The sequence below is a fragment of the Rhinoderma darwinii genome, assembly GCF_050947455.1.
Source record: "Rhinoderma darwinii isolate aRhiDar2 chromosome 5 unlocalized genomic scaffold, aRhiDar2.hap1 SUPER_5_unloc_10, whole genome shotgun sequence".
Lineage (NCBI taxonomy): Eukaryota > Metazoa > Chordata > Amphibia > Anura > Rhinodermatidae > Rhinoderma > Rhinoderma darwinii.
In genome coordinates this window covers 540109-552222 of record NW_027461766.1, presented here as the reverse complement: position 1 = coordinate 552222, position 12114 = coordinate 540109, and the positions used below count along the sequence as shown (strand labels likewise).

At 47.9% G+C, this 12114-nt stretch overlaps 7 non-coding genes and 1 pseudogene across 7 annotated transcripts; all 8 read right to left on the bottom strand.

Moving 5' to 3' along the window:
* Positions 1-1038: 1038 nt before the first annotated feature.
* Positions 1039-1229, bottom strand: LOC142684712 (U2 spliceosomal RNA). The gene has a single exon (XR_012854310.1). It is a non-coding gene; the product is annotated as a U2 spliceosomal RNA (small nuclear RNA).
* A 1296-nt stretch (positions 1230-2525) lies between these two features.
* LOC142684711 (U2 spliceosomal RNA) lies at positions 2526-2716 on the bottom strand. The gene has a single exon (XR_012854309.1). It is a non-coding gene; the product is annotated as a U2 spliceosomal RNA (small nuclear RNA).
* Positions 2717-4008: 1292 nt separating this feature from the next.
* Positions 4009-4214, bottom strand: LOC142684771 (U2 spliceosomal RNA; annotated as a pseudogene).
* A 1276-nt stretch (positions 4215-5490) lies between these two features.
* LOC142684709 (U2 spliceosomal RNA) lies at positions 5491-5681 on the bottom strand. The gene has a single exon (XR_012854308.1). It is a non-coding gene; the product is annotated as a U2 spliceosomal RNA (small nuclear RNA).
* Positions 5682-6965: 1284 nt separating this feature from the next.
* On the bottom strand, positions 6966-7156 carry LOC142684708 (U2 spliceosomal RNA). The gene has a single exon (XR_012854307.1). It is a non-coding gene; the product is annotated as a U2 spliceosomal RNA (small nuclear RNA).
* Positions 7157-8464: 1308 nt separating this feature from the next.
* LOC142684706 (U2 spliceosomal RNA) lies at positions 8465-8655 on the bottom strand. Its single transcript, XR_012854305.1, has one exon. It is a non-coding gene; the product is annotated as a U2 spliceosomal RNA (small nuclear RNA).
* A 1296-nt stretch (positions 8656-9951) lies between these two features.
* LOC142684705 (U2 spliceosomal RNA) lies at positions 9952-10142 on the bottom strand. The gene has a single exon (XR_012854304.1). It is a non-coding gene; the product is annotated as a U2 spliceosomal RNA (small nuclear RNA).
* A 1272-nt stretch (positions 10143-11414) lies between these two features.
* Positions 11415-11605, bottom strand: LOC142684704 (U2 spliceosomal RNA). Its single transcript, XR_012854303.1, has one exon. It is a non-coding gene; the product is annotated as a U2 spliceosomal RNA (small nuclear RNA).
* Positions 11606-12114: the final 509 nt, after the last annotated feature.

Below are 12114 nucleotides of genomic sequence, written 5' to 3'. Positions count from 1 at the left end.
GCCCTGCTGCCATGCAGATAAACACTGGCAGCGGCAGCAAGTGCATGCCCACAGCCACCCCTTGTTCCTTCACACCTTGTATCAGCTGTAATCCAGTCCAGTCCAGTGCTGCCTGCTGAGCAGCACTGACCAACACTGCCTGGGCCCAGGCTTTTATCTCTGAGGCCCCATTATGATGTCAGAAAGCTGGCTCTGGAATCCTGAGGGCTCCACTATGACACGTGCAAAGTTCCGTCTGAACTTTATATAAGACGGTGAGGCTCAGTCAGTCACTCAGTGTTGCCTGAGAGGGCAACACTGCAACAGCCGGCCGCCAGGCTGTCTTTTTTTTGCACAGCTAGTTGCCTCCAGGAGGCCACAAGAGGGAGACAAGGGACTGCAAAATGGAAAATAGGCATCCACCAACTTTACAGACAACTTCTCCTTGCTCCTACAACCTCCATCCTTGCACAGTTTGTTATTCTTCTAGGTAACATAGTAACAAATCCAAATTGCTGCTCTCTTTGTAGGCAAGCAAGGCTTTGTTGCAACTGCAATTCTTACTTCTTCTTGAAATGTAGGGACGACAGTACATTCCATCACATCCATCTAGTGTACACAGGTAGGTCCATTGTGGCGGGCAGGCGAGCGGGCGGGCTGCTTTATTGGCTGTTTGCTGTTCCCCTACTCCACTCCACTATTTGACTGTTGTGCTGCATCAATCAATCAATCAATCAATCAATCAATCAATCAATCAATCAGTGGCTGGCTCAGGTGCAGCTCTTTAACTTACCTAAAAGGGAGGGCGGAGAGAAGACAAGGAAGGTGAATGAAGTGTTCCAATGTGAAATGCCGGAAACACAGAAACACAGACGACACACAACAAGAGGTGGCAATCTATTCATTAATTGCATTTAATCAATGAGCTCATTATCACTCATGCATTGTCCAACAGGTGTTGAAATAATGGGATTAAAAGGGGAGATCCCTTCAGAAAGACAGAAACAATAGCAAAGACAAAAAACACTTTTGGAATCTGCTTTTAGTCAACACATAAGGAAAGGGTGCACCGGTCCTGGAAATACTGCAATACCAGGTCAATGCGTGGAGTGGACAGAGCAAGCTCTATTTCCATCTCCCTGTTCTAAAAATCCATTTAATATATGGTCCCCAGATAGGGGACGTATCAGATATTAAACTGATAAGAACAGATACTACACTTGATCTTAGCCAAAAGGCCGAGAAGCGATAACCCGAACGGGCCGCGCGTTGCCCGAGCCTGCCCGATACTGCTGTTCAGCCCTTGCAGCGATTCAGCCTACTTCTAGGCAATTCCATGGGGCCCTGCAGGCTCACACACTCACAGCTACACGGGAGGTGAATAAAGGCCGGAGAGGAAGCCAGACAGGATTTGCTTCTTTTGCTTGCACCACAATGCAGTGCTGAAAGAGGAGGAATCTACATAAAAACGCCTTCCTGGCAACGCCCAAATGCCCTGCTGCCATGCAGATAAACACTGGCAGCGGCAGCAAGTGCATGCCCACAGCCACCCCTTGTTCCTTCACACCTTGTATCAGCTGTAATCCAGTCCAGTCCAGTGCTGCCTGCTGAGCAGCACTGACCAACACTGCCTGGGCCCAGGCTTTTATCTCTGAGGCCCCATTATGATGTCAGAAAGCTGGCTCTGGAATCCTGAGGGCTCCACTATGACACGTGCAAAGTTCCGTCTGAACTTTATATAAGACGGTGAGGCTCAGTCAGTCACTCAGTGTTGCCTGAGAGGGCAACACTGCAACAGCCGGCCGCCAGGCTGTCTTTTTTTTGCACAGCTAGTTGCCTCCAGGAGGCCACAAGAGGGAGACAAGGGACTGCAAAATGGAAAATAGGCATCCACCAACTTTACAGACAACTTCTCCTTGCTCCTACAACCTCCATCCTTGCACAGTTTGTTATTCTTCTAGGTAACATAGTAACAAATCCAAATTGCTGCTCTCTTTGTAGGCAAGCAAGGCTTTGTTGCAACTGCAATTCTTACTTCTTCTTGAAATGTAGGGACGACAGTACATTCCATCACATCCATCTAGTGTACACAGGTAGGTCCATTGTGGCGGGCAGGCGAGCGGGCGGGCTGCTTTATTGGCTGTTTGCTGTTCCCCTACTCCACTCCACTATTTGACTGTTGTGCTGCATCAATCAATCAATCAATCAATCAATCAATCAATCAATCAATCAATCAATCAATCAATCAGTGGCTGGCTCAGGTGCAGCTCTTTAACTTACCTAAAAGGGAGGGCGGAGAGAAGACAAGGAAGGTGAATGAGGTGTTCCAATGTGAAATGCCGGAAACACAGAAACACAGACGACACACAACAAGAGGTGGCAATCTATTCATTAATTGCATTTAATCAATGAGCTCATTATCACTCATGCATTGTCCAACAGGTGTTGAAATAATGGGATTAAAAGGGGAGATCCCTTCAGAAAGACAGAAACAATAGCAAAGACAAAAAACACTTTTGGAATCTGCTTTTAGTCAACACATAAGGAAAGGGTGCACCGGTCCTGGAAATACTGCAATACCAGGTCAATGCGTGGAGTGGACAGAGCAAGCTCTATTTCCATCTCCCTGTTCTAAAAATCCATTTAATATATGGTCCCCAGATAGGGGACGTATCAGATATTAAACTGATAAGAACAGATACTACACTTGATCTTAGCCAAAAGGCCGAGAAGCGATAACCCGAACGGGCCGCGCGTTGCCCGAGCCTGCCCGATACTGCTGTTCAGCCCTTGCAGCGATTCAGCCTACTTCTAGGCAATTCCATGGGGCCCTGCAGGCTCACACACTCACAGCTACACGGGAGGTGAATAAAGGCCGGAGAGGAAGCCAGACAGGATTTGCTTCTTTTGCTTGCACCACAATGCAGTGCTGAAAGAGGAGGAATCTACATAAAAACGCCTTCCTGGCAACGCCCAAATGCCCTGCTGCCATGCAGATAAACACTGGCAGCGGCAGCAAGTGCATGCCCACAGCCACCCCTTGTTCCTTCACACCTTGTATCAGCTGTAATCCAGTCCAGTCCAGTGCTGCCTGCTGAGCAGCACTGACCAACACTGCCTGGGCCCAGGCTTTTATCTCTGAGGCCCCATTATGATGTCAGAAAGCTGGCTCTGGAATCCTGAGGGCTCCACTATGACACGTGCAAAGTTCCGTCTGAACTTTATATAAGACGGTGAGGCTCAGTCAGTCACTCAGTGTTGCCTGAGAGGGCAACACTGCAACAGCCGGCCGCCAGGCTGTCTTTTTTTTGCACAGCTAGTTGCCTCCAGGAGGCCACAAGAGGGAGACAAGGGACTGCAAAATGGAAAATAGGCATCCACCAACTTTACAGACAACTTCTCCTTGCTCCTACAACCTCCATCCTTGCACAGTTTGTTATTCTTCTAGGTAACATAGTAACAAATCCAAATTGCTGCTCTCTTTGTAGGCAAGCAAGGCTTTGTTGCAACTGCAATTCTTACTTCTTCTTGAAATGTAGGGACGACAGTACATTCCATCACATCCATCTAGTGTACACAGGTAGGTCCATTGTGGCGGGCAGGCGAGCGGGCGGGCTGCTTTATTGGCTGTTTGCTGTTCCCCTACTCCACTCCACTATTTGACTGTTGTGCTGCATCAATCAATCAATCAATCAATCAATCAATCAATCAATCAATCAATCAATCAATCAGTGGCTGGCTCAGGTGCAGCTCTTTAACTTACCTAAAAGGGAGGGCGGAGAGAAGACAAGGAAGGTGAATGAGGTGTTCCAATGTGAAATGCCGGAAACACAGAAACACAGACGACACACAACAAGAGGTGGCAATCTATTCATTAATTGCATTTAATCAATGAGCTCATTATCACTCATGCATTGTCCAACAGGTGTTGAAATAATGGGATTAAAAGGGGAGATCCCTTCAGAAAGACAGAAACAATAGCAAAGACAAAAAACACTTTTGGAATCTGCTTTTAGTCAACACATAAGGAAAGGGTGCACCGGTCCTGGAAATACTGCAATACCAGGTCAATGCGTGGAGTGGACAGAGCAAGCTCTATTTCCATCTCCCTGTTCTAAAAATCCATTTAATATATGGTCCCCAGATAGGGGACGTATCAGATATTAAACTGATAAGAACAGATCTGATAAGAACAGATACTACACTTGATCTTAGCCAAAAGGCCGAGAAGCGATAACCCGAACGGGCCGCGCGTTGCCCGAGCCTGCCCGATACTGCTGTTCAGCCCTTGCAGCGATTCAGCCTACTTCTAGGCAATTCCATGGGGCCCTGCAGGCTCACACACTCACAGCTACACGGGAGGTGAATAAAGGCCGGAGAGGAAGCCAGACAGGATTTGCTTCTTTTGCTTGCACCACAATGCAGTGCTGAAAGAGGAGGAATCTACATAAAAACGCCTTCCTGGCAACGCCCAAATGCCCTGCTGCCATGCAGATAAACACTGGCAGCGGCAGCAAGTGCATGCCCACAGCCACCCCTTGTTCCTTCACACCTTGTATCAGCTGTAATCCAGTCCAGTCCAGTGCTGCCTGCTGAGCAGCACTGACCAACACTGCCTGGGCCCAGGCTTTTATCTCTGAGGCCCCATTATGATGTCAGAAAGCTGGCTCTGGAATCCTGAGGGCTCCACTATGACACGTGCAAAGTTCCGTCTGAACTTTATATAAGACGGTGAGGCTCAGTCAGTCACTCAGTGTTGCCTGAGAGGGCAACACTGCAACAGCCGGCCGCCAGGCTGTCTTTTTTTTGCACAGCTAGTTGCCTCCAGGAGGCCACAAGAGGGAGACAAGGGACTGCAAAATGGAAAATAGGCATCCACCAACTTTACAGACAACTTCTCCTTGCTCCTACAACCTCCATCCTTGCACAGTTTGTTATTCTTCTAGGTAACATAGTAACAAATCCAAATTGCTGCTCTCTTTGTAGGCAAGCAAGGCTTTGTTGCAACTGCAATTCTTACTTCTTCTTGAAATGTAGGGACGACAGTACATTCCATCACATCCATCTAGTGTACACAGGTAGGTCCATTGTGGCGGGCAGGCGAGCGGGCGGGCTGCTTTATTGGCTGTTTGCTGTTCCCCTACTCCACTCCACTATTTGACTGTTGTGCTGCATCAATCAATCAATCAATCAATCAATCAATCAATCAATCAGTGGCTGGCTCAGGTGCAGCTCTTTAACTTACCTAAAAGGGAGGGCGGAGAGAAGACAAGGAAGGTGAATGAGGTGTTCCAATGTGAAATGCCGGAAACACAGAAACACAGACGACACACAACAAGAGGTGGCAATCTATTCATTAATTGCATTTAATCAATGAGCTCATTATCACTCATGCATTGTCCAACAGGTGTTGAAATAATGGGATTAAAAGGGGAGATCCCTTCAGAAAGACAGAAACAATAGCAAAGACAAAAAACACTTTTGGAATCTGCTTTTAGTCAACACATAAGGAAAGGGTGCACCGGTCCTGGAAATACTGCAATACCAGGTCAATGCGTGGAGTGGACAGAGCAAGCTCTATTTCCATCTCCCTGTTCTAAAAATCCATTTAATATATGGTCCCCAGATAGGGGACGTATCAGATATTAAACTGATAAGAACAGATACTACACTTGATCTTAGCCAAAAGGCCGAGAAGCGATAACCCGAACGGGCCGCGCGTTGCCCGAGCCTGCCCGATACTGCTGTTCAGCCCTTGCAGCGATTCAGCCTACTTCTAGGCAATTCCATGGGGCCCTGCAGGCTCACACACTCACAGCTACACGGGAGGTGAATAAAGGCCGGAGAGGAAGCCAGACAGGATTTGCTTCTTTTGCTTGCACCACAATGCAGTGCTGAAAGAGGAGGAATCTACATAAAAACGCCTTCCTGGCAACGCCCAAATGCCCTGCTGCCGTGCAGATAAACACTGGCAGCGGCAGCAAGTGCATGCCCACAGCCACCCCTTGTTCCTTCACACCTTGTATCAGCTGTAATCCAGTCCAGTCCAGTGCTGCCTGCTGAGCAGCACTGACCAACACTGCCTGGGCCCAGGCTTTTATCTCTGAGGCCCCATTATGATGTCAGAAAGCTGGCTCTGGAATCCTGAGGGCTCCACTATGACACGTGCAAAGTTCCGTCTGAACTTTATATAAGACGGTGAGGCTCAGTCAGTCACTCAGTGTTGCCTGAGAGGGCAACACTGCAACAGCCGGCCGCCAGGCTGTCTTTTTTTTGCACAGCTAGTTGCCTCCAGGAGGCCACAAGAGGGAGACAAGGGACTGCAAAATGGAAAATAGGCATCCACCAACTTTACAGACAACTTCTCCTTGCTCCTACAACCTCCATCCTTGCACAGTTTGTTATTCTTCTAGGTAACATAGTAACAAATCCAAATTGCTGCTCTCTTTGTAGGCAAGCAAGGCTTTGTTGCAACTGCAATTCTTACTTCTTCTTGAAATGTAGGGACGACAGTACATTCCATCACATCCATCTAGTGTACACAGGTAGGTCCATTGTGGCGGGCAGGCGAGCGGGCGGGCTGCTTTATTGGCTGTTTGCTGTTCCCCTACTCCACTCCACTATTTGACTGTTGTGCTGCATCAATCAATCAATCAATCAATCAATCAATCAATCAATCAATCAATCAGTGGCTGGCTCAGGTGCAGCTCTTTAACTTACCTAAAAGGGAGGGCGGAGAGAAGACAAGGAAGGTGAATGAAGTGTTCCAATGTGAAATGCCGGAAACACAGAAACACAGACGACACACAACAAGAGGTGGCAATCTATTCATTAATTGCATTTAATCAATGAGCTCATTATCACTCATGCATTGTCCAACAGGTGTTGAAATAATGGGATTAAAAGGGGAGATCCCTTCAGAAAGACAGAAACAATAGCAAAGACAAAAAACACTTTTGGAATCTGCTTTTAGTCAACACATAAGGAAAGGGTGCACCGGTCCTGGAAATACTGCAATACCAGGTCAATGCGTGGAGTGGACAGAGCAAGCTCTATTTCCATCTCCCTGTTCTAAAAATCCATTTAATATATGGTCCCCAGATAGGGGACGTATCAGATATTAAACTGATAAGAACAGATACTACACTTGATCTTAGCCAAAAGGCCGAGAAGCGATAACCCGAACGGGCCGCGCGTTGCCCGAGCCTGCCCGATACTGCTGTTCAGCCCTTGCAGCGATTCAGCCTACTTCTAGGCAATTCCATGGGGCCCTGCAGGCTCACACACTCACAGCTACACGGGAGGTGAATAAAGGCCGGAGAGGAAGCCAGACAGGATTTGCTTCTTTTGCTTGCACCACAATGCAGTGCTGAAAGAGGAGGAATCTACATAAAAACGCCTTCCTGGCAACGCCCAAATGCCCTGCTGCCATGCAGATAAACACTGGCAGCGGCAGCAAGTGCATGCCCACAGCCACCCCTTGTTCCTTCACACCTTGTATCAGCTGTAATCCAGTCCAGTCCAGTGCTGCCTGCTGAGCAGCACTGACCAACACTGCCTGGGCCCAGGCTTTTATCTCTGAGGCCCCATTATGATGTCAGAAAGCTGGCTCTGGAATCCTGAGGGCTCCACTATGACACGTGCAAAGTTCCGTCTGAACTTTATATAAGACGGTGAGGCTCAGTCAGTCACTCAGTGTTGCCTGAGAGGGCAACACTGCAACAGCCGGCCGCCAGGCTGTCTTTTTTTTGCACAGCTAGTTGCCTCCAGGAGGCCACAAGAGGGAGACAAGGGACTGCAAAATGGAAAATAGGCATCCACCAACTTTACAGACAACTTCTCCTTGCTCCTACAACCTCCATCCTTGCACAGTTTGTTATTCTTCTAGGTAACATAGTAACAAATCCAAATTGCTGCTCTCTTTGTAGGCAAGCAAGGCTTTGTTGCAACTGCAATTCTTACTTCTTCTTGAAATGTAGGGACGACAGTACATTCCATCACATCCATCTAGTGTACACAGGTAGGTCCATTGTGGCGGGCAGGCGAGCGGGCGGGCTGCTTTATTGGCTGTTTGCTGTTCCCCTACTCCACTCCACTATTTGACTGTTGTGCTGCATCAATCAATCAATCAATCAATCAATCAATCAATCAATCAATCAATCAATCAATCAATCAATCAATCAATCAGTGGCTGGCTCAGGTGCAGCTCTTTAACTTACCTAAAAGGGAGGGCGGAGAGAAGACAAGGAAGGTGAATGAGGTGTTCCAATGTGAAATGCCGGAAACACAGAAACACAGACGACACACAACAAGAGGTGGCAATCTATTCATTAATTGCATTTAATCAATGAGCTCATTATCACTCATGCATTGTCCAACAGGTGTTGAAATAATGGGATTAAAAGGGGAGATCCCTTCAGAAAGACAGAAACAATAGCAAAGACAAAAAACACTTTTGGAATCTGCTTTTAGTCAACACATAAGGAAAGGGTGCACCGGTCCTGGAAATACTGCAATACCAGGTCAATGCGTGGAGTGGACAGAGCAAGCTCTATTTCCATCTCCCTGTTCTAAAAATCCATTTAATATATGGTCCCCAGATAGGGGACGTATCAGATATTAAACTGATAAGAACAGATACTACACTTGATCTTAGCCAAAAGGCCGAGAAGCGATAACCCGAACGGGCCGCGCGTTGCCCGAGCCTGCCCGATACTGCTGTTCAGCCCTTGCAGCGATTCAGCCTACTTCTAGGCAATTCCATGGGGCCCTGCAGGCTCACACACTCACAGCTACACGGGAGGTGAATAAAGGCCGGAGAGGAAGCCAGACAGGATTTGCTTCTTTTGCTTGCACCACAATGCAGTGCTGAAAGAGGAGGAATCTACATAAAAACGCCTTCCTGGCAACGCCCAAATGCCCTGCTGCCATGCAGATAAACACTGGCAGCGGCAGCAAGTGCATGCCCACAGCCACCCCTTGTTCCTTCACACCTTGTATCAGCTGTAATCCAGTCCAGTCCAGTGCTGCCTGCTGAGCAGCACTGACCAACACTGCCTGGGCCCAGGCTTTTATCTCTGAGGCCCCATTATGATGTCAGAAAGCTGGCTCTGGAATCCTGAGGGCTCCACTATGACACGTGCAAAGTTCCGTCTGAACTTTATATAAGACGGTGAGGCTCAGTCAGTCACTCAGTGTTGCCTGAGAGGGCAACACTGCAACAGCCGGCCGCCAGGCTGTCTTTTTTTTGCACAGCTAGTTGCCTCCAGGAGGCCACAAGAGGGAGACAAGGGACTGCAAAATGGAAAATAGGCATCCACCAACTTTACAGACAACTTCTCCTTGCTCCTACAACCTCCATCCTTGCACAGTTTGTTATTCTTCTAGGTAACATAGTAACAAATCCAAATTGCTGCTCTCTTTGTAGGCAAGCAAGGCTTTGTTGCAACTGCAATTCTTACTTCTTCTTGAAATGTAGGGACGACAGTACATTCCATCACATCCATCTAGTGTACACAGGTAGGTCCATTGTGGCGGGCAGGCGAGCGGGCGGGCTGCTTTATTGGCTGTTTGCTGTTCCCCTACTCCACTCCACTATTTGACTGTTGTGCTGCATCAATCAATCAATCAATCAATCAATCAATCAATCAATCAATCAATCAATCAATCAATCAGTGGCTGGCTCAGGTGCAGCTCTTTAACTTACCTAAAAGGGAGGGCGGAGAGAAGACAAGGAAGGTGAATGAGGTGTTCCAATGTGAAATGCCGGAAACACAGAAACACAGACGACACACAACAAGAGGTGGCAATCTATTCATTAATTGCATTTAATCAATGAGCTCATTATCACTCATGCATTGTCCAACAGGTGTTGAAATAATGGGATTAAAAGGGGAGATCCCTTCAGAAAGACAGAAACAATAGCAAAGACAAAAAACACTTTTGGAATCTGCTTTTAGTCAACACATAAGGAAAGGGTGCACCGGTCCTGGAAATACTGCAATACCAGGTCAATGCGTGGAGTGGACAGAGCAAGCTCTATTTCCATCTCCCTGTTCTAAAAATCCATTTAATATATGGTCCCCAGATAGGGGACGTATCAGATATTAAACTGATAAGAACAGATACTACACTTGATCTTAGCCAAAAGGCCGAGAAGCGATAACCCGAACGGGCCGCGCGTTGCCCGAGCCTGCCCGATACCGCTGTTCAGCCCTTGCAGCGATTCAGCCTACTTCTAGGCAATTCCATGGGGCCCTGCAGGCTCACACACTCACAGCTACACGGGAGGTGAATAAAGGCCGGAGAGGAAGCCAGACAGGATTTGCTTCTTTTGCTTGCACCACAATGCAGTGCTGAAAGAGGAGGAATCTACATAAAAACGCCTTCCTGGCAACGCCCAAATGCCCTGCTGCCATGCAGATAAACACTGGCAGCGGCAGCAAGTGCATGCCCACAGCCACCCCTTGTTCCTTCACACCTTGTATCAGCTGTAATCCAGTCCAGTCCAGTGCTGCCTGCTGAGCAGCACTGACCAACACTGCCTGGGCCCAGGCTTTTATCTCTGAGGCCCCATTATGATGTCAGAAAGCTGGCTCTGGAATCCTGAGGGCTCCACTATGACACGTGCAAAGTTCCGTCTGAACTTTATATAAGACGGTGAGGCTCAGTCAGTCACTCAGTGTTGCCTGAGAGGGCAACACTGCAACAGCCGGCCGCCAGGCTGTCTTTTTTTTGCACAGCTAGTTGCCTCCAGGAGGCCACAAGAGGGAGACAAGGGACTGCAAAATGGAAAATAGGCATCCACCAACTTTACAGACAACTTCTCCTTGCTCCTACAACCTCCATCCTTGCACAGTTTGTTATTCTTCTAGGTAACATAGTAACAAATCCAAATTGCTGCTCTCTTTGTAGGCAAGCAAGGCTTTGTTGCAACTGCAATTCTTACTTCTTCTTGAAATGTAGGGACGACAGTACATTCCATCACATCCATCTAGTGTACACAGGTAGGTCCATTGTGGCGGGCAGGCGAGCGGGCGGGCTGCTTTATTGGCTGTTTGCTGTTCCCCTACTCCACTCCACTATTTGACTGTTGTGCTGCATCAATCAATCAATCAATCAATCAATCAATCAATCAGTGGCTGGCTCAGGTGCAGCTCTTTAACTTACCTAAAAGGGAGGGCGGAGAGAAGACAAGGAAGGTGAATGAGGTGTTCCAATGTGAAATGCCGGAAACACAGAAACACAGACGACACACAACAAGAGGTGGCAATCTATTCATTAATTGCATTTAATCAATGAGCTCATTATCACTCATGCATTGTCCAACAGGTGTTGAAATAATGGGATTAAAAGGGGAGATTCCTTCAGAAAGACAGAAACAATAGCAAAGACAAAAAACACTTTTGGAATCTGCTTTTAGTCAACACATAAGGAAAGGGTGCACCGGTCCTGGAAATACTGCAATACCAGGTCAATGCGTGGAGTGGACAGAGCAAGCTCTATTTCCATCTCCCTGTTCTAAAAATCCATTTAATATATGGTCCCCAGATAGGGGACGTATCAGATATTAAACTGATAAGAACAGATACTACACTTGATCTTAGCCAAAAGGCCGAGAAGCGATAACCCGAACGGGCCGCGCGTTGCCCGAGCCTGCCCGATACTGCTGTTCAGCCCTTGCAGCGATTCAGCCTACTTCTAGGCAATTCCATGGGGCCCTGCAGGCTCACACACTCACAGCTACACGGGAGGTGAATAAAGGCCGGAGAGGAAGCCAGACAGGATTTGCTTCTTTTGCTTGCACCACAATGCAGTGCTGAAAGAGGAGGAATCTACATAAAAACGCCTTCCTGGCAACGCCCAAATGCCCTGCTGCCATGCAGATAAACACTGGCAGCGGCAGCAAGTGCATGCCCACAGCCACCCCTTGTTCCTTCACACCTTGTATCAGCTGTAATCCAGTCCAGTCCAGTGCTGCCTGCTGAGCAGCACTGACCAACACTGCCTGGGCCCAGGCTTTTATCTCTGAGGCCCCATTATGATGTCAGAAAGCTGGCTCTGGAATCCTGAGGGCTCCACTATGACACGTGCAAAGTTCTGTCTGAACTTTATATAAGACGGTGAGGCTCAGTC